Genomic DNA, 6,995 nt, shown 5'->3' on the forward strand with positions numbered 1-6,995 from the left:
CTTAAAAACAATAGCCTGTTGCATATCCATACAGCTCATACATGATGCATAAATTCAATTCAAACACAGGATTCTGTCTGGTCAGTGTCAACTTCTTTGTCCGAATCCTAACAGCGCCTTCGAGGTGGGAAGAAGTTTGTTTCTTCTGATAAGAAGGCAATAAATTCTTTTTCTCTGAAAGATTTAGGTGTCCTGTGACTGCTATCTTGCTGTGAGTCTTTTCTTTAAAAAAAAGTATCTTACATAGCATAGTTTCTATTTTAACATTTTGTTATAACCTAAAACTATATTTAACACACTACTTAAGAGAATTAATACAACATTACTTTCTAAGCCAACACACATAATTTTAATATTCGCGAAAAGCCAATCATAAAATACATGCATTTTTCACACACTGATGCTGGGCACGCCTGGCAGCCGGGGCGAGTAGGTTTTGTTAGAGGTGGGGGCTAAAAACAAGAAAGGTGCAGTGGTGGAATGTAGATTCCAATCAGGAAACGATATTAAAACCCAGCCAGGGCTCTGCTGGCTCTCCAAAGAAAGCCACAACTGAATCAGAGCTGGTCACAGAATCACAGATTCTGGGTATGTTTGGAAGGAACCAGAGGGTCACTGGTCCCAGCTCCCTGCCCAAGCAGGGTCATTCAGAGCACATGGTACAGGATTGCATCCAGATGCTTCTGGAATATCTCCAGTGCGGGGGACTCCACACCCTCTCTGGGCTACCTGTTGTGGCATCTCTTCACTTGTGCAGTAAAGTTGTTCCTCAAGTTTAGGTGGAACTTCCTGTGCACCAATTTGTGCCTGTTCCCTCTTTTTCTGTTGGTTGGCAACACCGGGAAGAGGTCGATCCCTTCGTCTGGGGAATTTCCACAATTGATGGAAATTACGTACAGCACATTCCTACACGTCAAAGTGGGATTATTTATGGGAGAGCTAAGTGATCTTCCAGAGGCTCCTGTGTTGAAACACATCCCTGCAGTTTTGATTGTTTCTTTCATTGTGTTTTCTTGGGCTTTTATTTGATTTTATAAAAAAAGACAAATGCACAGCATGCCATCCAGAGGGACCTGGACAAGCTCAAGAAGTGGCCCTTGGGAATCTCATGAGGTTTAACAGACCAAGTCCAAGCTGCTGCACCTGGGTCAGGGCAGCCCCAGCACCAGTCCAGGCTGGGGATGAGCAGACCCAGAGCAGCCCTGGGAGAAGGCCCTGGGGGTGCTGTGGGTGAGAGGCTGGCCCTGGCCTGGCCATTGGGAGCCCAGAGCCCCCCGTGTGCTGGGCTCACCCAGAGCCCGTGGGCAGCAGGGCAGGGAGGGGATTCTGCCCCTCTGCCCCCTGTGCTGAGAGCCCACCTGCAGGGCTGCATCCAGCTCTGGGCTCCCAGCACAGCAAGGACAGGGACCTGCTGCAGCCAGCCCAGAGGAAACCACCAAGGGCATCAGAGGGATGGAGCAGCTCTGCTGGGAGGAAAGGCTGGGAGAACTGGGATTGTTCAGGTTGGAACGGAGAGGGCTTTGGGATGACCTAATTGCAGTTTTCCCAAAGGGAGCCTACAATAAAGATGGAGAGAGACTCTTTACAAGGGTCTGGAGTGACAGGATAAGGGGGAATGGCTTCAAACTGACAGAGAGTAGGTTTAGATTAGATATTAGGAAAAATACTGTGAGAGTGGTGTGACACTGAACAAGTTTCCTGGAGAAGCTGTGGCTGCCTCATCCCTGGAATGTTTAAGGCCAGTTTGGATTGGTGTTTGAGCAACCTGGTCTGGTGTGGTGTGTCCCTGCATGGCTGGAACTACAATATCATTAAGGTCCCTTCCAAGCCAGGCCATTCTATGCTTCTATGATTTCCTGAAGGAAAAGAAATCCTGCACTGTGCTGGGGTTCCATCCTTTACTGCTCTTAGGCAGCAAGTTGACTTTAGATTTGCTTCTGCTGGAGGATGATGGAGCTAACAGATTCCATCACAGACCTCGCTGGAATCTTCCTCAAATTGTTTCTGCCACAAGCTGAGAACTGGATCTGGGGGAGGGGATGCATTTCCTTCTCTCCTTGTCATCTGCTTTTCTGATGAAGGGTAGCAAAGCAGCAGCACCTTGGCTTCATTGCAGAAGAAAAAATAAGACAGAAAAAGGCACATCAGCTTGGGTTGGAAGATTATGAAACAGAAAGGAAGACCGGACAAGTGATGGTGGAGCTTTATACAATCTATAATTATTGAAGTATTTTCCCCTCTAGATTCTGATGTCTATTGAGTCTCAACAGCTCACTGCCACAGTGCAGCAGCAGCTGCTGTGAAATCCAAGGGCAAAAAAGTCATGAATCTTGTTAATAAATGACATGTGGGAGACCGTATGGCTCTCAGTAACTGAGCTGCTTTTCTTGTCAAATATTGCTCTAAAATATAGAGGTCATTGCAGTAAAAATAGTGAAGGAGAACTAATATTTCAGGCTCAAATTTCTGAAAAGCTAGCAAACCAAGATGAAGATTGTGAAATCGTAGCTGCTGCCCGTGGTGTGGTTTATATTTATTCATACGCATTTGTATTTCCTCCCTTGGTTTATCAGTGAATGTGATTCTAGCTAACAGTTTACTTACACCGGGAAATTATTTTAGTGGGAAACAAATCTGTTCTGTCTTTCTATATTTCTTTTTCCCTACTGAGTTTGCATTTTCTTAACAGGGAGGCTTTGGCAGTGATAGTGTTCCACTAATTCCCACTGCTTCACCTTCCCCCAGCTGCTTGGTCGTGTTCCCACACTGTTTTCTCTCGGTGTTTCTGTGTTTGTGAGGTGACACAAGGGACTGGATTGCTGGTTTAAAGGAAGAGAGTTAATTCTGCTTCAGGCTGATTCACTCTGGTTCACAGTGCAGCCTACAAGCACTGGGGGAAGGCAGCTGAAGGGGTAATGCATGGATGATGAGTACTCTGGACACTGAATCATAAAATCATGGCTTGAGCTCCATCAAGGGTCTTCCCTCCAAATACCAAAATTTTGGAAAGGAAAGCCTGTGGCAGTGTTTTATAAAACATACTGAGTTCCAGTTTTGTGAGAGAAGATTTAGGAGTTCTAAAGCTAAATGGCATTTTTACTGAAAAATAAGGGGTTAAACAGGAATCCAGGGGGAGGTGGGACAAAATACTGCAGTGGAGATTCCCAGTGGAGACCACAAATAATATTGACACTGCCCAAATGAAAGTATCTGTGTGGGTTTGCATATTAAAAGAAAAAAGTTTGTCAAAAATATGAATGTTAAACTCAGACTAGATGATGTAGGTCTGCCTCCCTGAAAATTAAGAAGTAACATTGAAATCAGCCTGACTTCTTTGTCTGTCCTCTCTGCTTTCTCCCTTCTGCTCTCCCCTGGGCTTGGGGATATTTTTCCCCTCGGTAGGTCAGGCGACTGTGGCTTTTCCAGGGACTCTGGCAGATCTCCATGTTCCTCAGGCATTTCTGTCTGCAGTTAATAAACATGCATTTTCTCCAACTCATCTGTTTTGCCTTTTTTTTGTTTTTCCTTCTTTTTGCGTTCTGATGGATTTTTTTTCCTAGTTTCTTTTACTTGTTGCTGTCCATTTTTTTACAGATCTTTTGTTCTTGTGTTCTCTGACCTTTCCTAGTTTACTTTATCTTTCACCTCTGGAAGACAAGTATGGATAGGAATGATTTGCTGTACCCCTCACTCGTCTATTTTGTGATCTGTTATATCTCCTTATTCTCCCAGTCCTCTTTCAACTTTATTCAGTGTGCAACCTTTACTATAATGTCCTGTTTAAAATCTTTATTGACTGGTCTTTGCCCCCTTAGTGTGTGGCATAAAACCTAATTGAAAAGGGGTAGCTCCACATTCCCTATCCCTTTTTCTTCCTTTGTGTTGGATCTGGTGATCCCATGGCTGCTGCAAGGTGAAATGAGTCACTGAGGAGGTACAAAAGAGAAGAAAACAAAATTAAAGAGAAAAATCAAAGCCTTTTTTCACCAGCTCATTGAAATGTCTCTGTGTTCAGCTATATCAGTGCTGGATGTGGTGTAAGGGTTTTTGGGGTGGGAATGCAACTGACCTTTCAGCAGCTTGAAATTTCATCAGACTTGATGTAACCACCAGTTTGATCTCTTGCTCCTAGTCCTTCTGTTCCTTCATCTGCCCCCTTTGCTTCATCTCTCCTCCAGGCCCTGATCTCATGATCCTCTTTTTTGGCAGCAGTGCTGGCTGAAGTATTTATTCACTGCTTCTACCCATTTTCTACCCTGGAATTTTTGGGGTTTTTCAGGGATATGTGCTGAAAAGTAACCAGCATCTGTCAGATTCCTGTCCAGTTTCCTACATGACTGCCCAAACCCTCAAGAGAGTGATAGTAGAGTCAATTCAAGCCAATTCCCTGGGTAAAAAGACACCCAGAGAAAGACCAGAGTCTTTCTTCTCCTGCCTTTTTCTGTTTTTACCTTCTTCCCCTTGTGACCGTTTTTCTCCTGTCCCTTTCCTCCCCATCACTCTGGTTCTGTCATATGAAACCAGACAGTTTCTCCACTTCTCTTTCTGTAAAACACCTCTGTCTGTGCTTTAGCACACCACCAGACTATATCTCTTGTCTCTCTTTTTCTTCCCAAGCTCACTGAACTGCATGCCTTCATTAAGGTGTCCTCCTGTGCATGTTTAATTCTGTTCATTAATCAGTGGCAGAAGATACAAGGCTGTTCAGAATGTTAACTAAACTCAGCAAAGTGAAATTTCAAAAGCTTACCATAATACCACTGGTCTGATTCACAGATGTCATCTCAGCAAAGCAGTGAGGAAAGGATGGGTCATTACTCATTGGTTTTTGGCTTCATGGTTGGCCTCTGAAATTAAATACCAAGCTAGTGTGGAATACTTTTTGGAAAGTCATGTACTGTATTTTTTGAGGTTAGAAAAACAAATCTGCCTCTCATCTAATAGGCCACAAAATGAAGGAAGCTGAGCCAACCTAAAATTACACGAAAGTCACAGCAAACAAGGTTGGAGCAACAATTTGTGTCTTATAAAGAAAGGCTTGGAGCAGGTTGCTGGCTGCAATGGATCAGAAATGTGATAGATGAGTGTGTGTGTATTCAAACAAGTCATGAATGAGAGACAGAGGAGGGGAGTGACTGCTATGTCTTCACACTCTGGTAAAAGGCTTTCTAGTAACTAATTTATCCTGATTTTCTAGTCAGATGAACACACACAAGATTTCCTAATCCTAGCAAGATCTCATTGATTAATTGTAATGATGAAATAGCACTTAATTTCTAAGTGATGTTTATACATTCCTTTTTCATCCATAGATTTAGATATCCTTTACAATGCCTCTTGCTCCTTTAATGATCGACTGTGCTCTTTAAAGCTCTTTTGACTTTTTTTTTTCCCCAAAGTTAACGGGATGTATTGTCCACTGCCACAGCCTTGTTTTTGGCACAGCCTCATTTTCCTTCTTGATCATCACAACAATCTACAAAGTTTTGGATGTTTGCAAGTCACAGAAAGTGCTGTCCCAAGCTGAGCATACCCTCCTCCTGCCCAGATCTCAGCCCTCCAATTCCACCTGAATCTCCCTTGCCCTCTCAGTGTCATCTGACAATTCAAGTCATTCCATCACTTCCAAAATCAGGATTTCATATTGGCTTTTGTGTTTGTCCATTGTGCCTTCTAATTCTTGGCTGTTTCTCTTAAAGCAGCTGGTTCTTGTTAATCAGCTTGTAATCAGGATCTGTAACACATCCCCTGAAGTCCTCATGGCTGTGAGCCTCTCTCTAGGTCTCTTATCCATTAATTTGGCATTGGCACATATCTGTGGTGATTCATGGCTCTTCCCCTCTATTGCTGGCCTGTCTTTTCATGCCCAGTTAAATCAGTACCTTTGCGCCACCTCCTTGAGGGCAGCTACAACAGCTTATACTTGGCACAGTACATTCAGGTCCTGTTTTTTTTGCTGTCATAAACCTCTCTTTCTCCATCTTTGTACTGTACATGTCTCACTGCCCTTCCAGCCATCTAGGTCTTTAAATCGAATACAATGATGCCTTAAGTTCTAGCTTTCATATTTTCCAGATTCTGTACTGCATTAGTATATAACTCTGAACTTCATATGAAGTGTTAGCAAGTTCTCTTCACAGTCTAGTTAGACAAAACAATCCTTTTCCAGCCTGACAACCAAGGCCACTGCTGCAGCTTCAGGCCCAAAAAATAGAAGAACCAGCAAATTGAGGAGAGCAATCTGGGAGGATGGGACTGTGGTAGACATCTTTTATGAAAAATCCTTTCCTTCGGATTTTTCCTCCTGAGAAGCTGAGACGCCTCAGGAACAAAATGGAAACATTGATTATCTGCTGCTGTGGAATGCAACAGGTGCATCTGTGATTGGCCCATGTTGGATGTTTCTAATTAATGGGCAATCACAGCCCAGCTGGCTTCGACAGAGAGTCTGAGCCACAAACCTTTGTCATCATTCTTTCTTTTTCTATTCTTAGCTAGCCTTCTGATGAAACCTTTTCTTCTATTCTTTTAGTATAGTTTTAATATAATATATATAATAAAATAATAAATCAAGCCTTCTGAAACATGGAGTCAGATCCTCGTCTCTTCCCTCAGCCTGAGACCCCTGTGAACACGGTGACATGGGACTTCTTTATCTGAAGCTGCAATTGGACAATTAATCCCAATGTGTAAATGGACCAAAACTGACAAAATTGTGAAAACATGTGACCTGTCATCCATCTGGGGTATGGCTTTGGCCAGGCTCTTGTACTGCCCAAGGTGTATCCTTTAAAGGCCTTTTAATAAATACCTCCTTTATTCCTTTAACTCTGTCCAGCCTCTGTTCTACACAGCCTCTCAAGGTATCAAATCTTGCAGTCTCTGTGGAGCTATACCTGAACAATGAGCCGATAGCATTTTGTTTCTTTCTGAAATGTCAGTTAAGAGATTCAGCCCTGTTGACTGTCCCAGTGTCACCTCACACCTCTGCTGTT

The sequence above is a fragment of the Ammospiza caudacuta genome, chromosome 2 (genome assembly GCF_027887145.1).
Source record: "Ammospiza caudacuta isolate bAmmCau1 chromosome 2, bAmmCau1.pri, whole genome shotgun sequence".
NCBI classification, from domain to species: Eukaryota; Metazoa; Chordata; class Aves; order Passeriformes; family Passerellidae; genus Ammospiza; species Ammospiza caudacuta.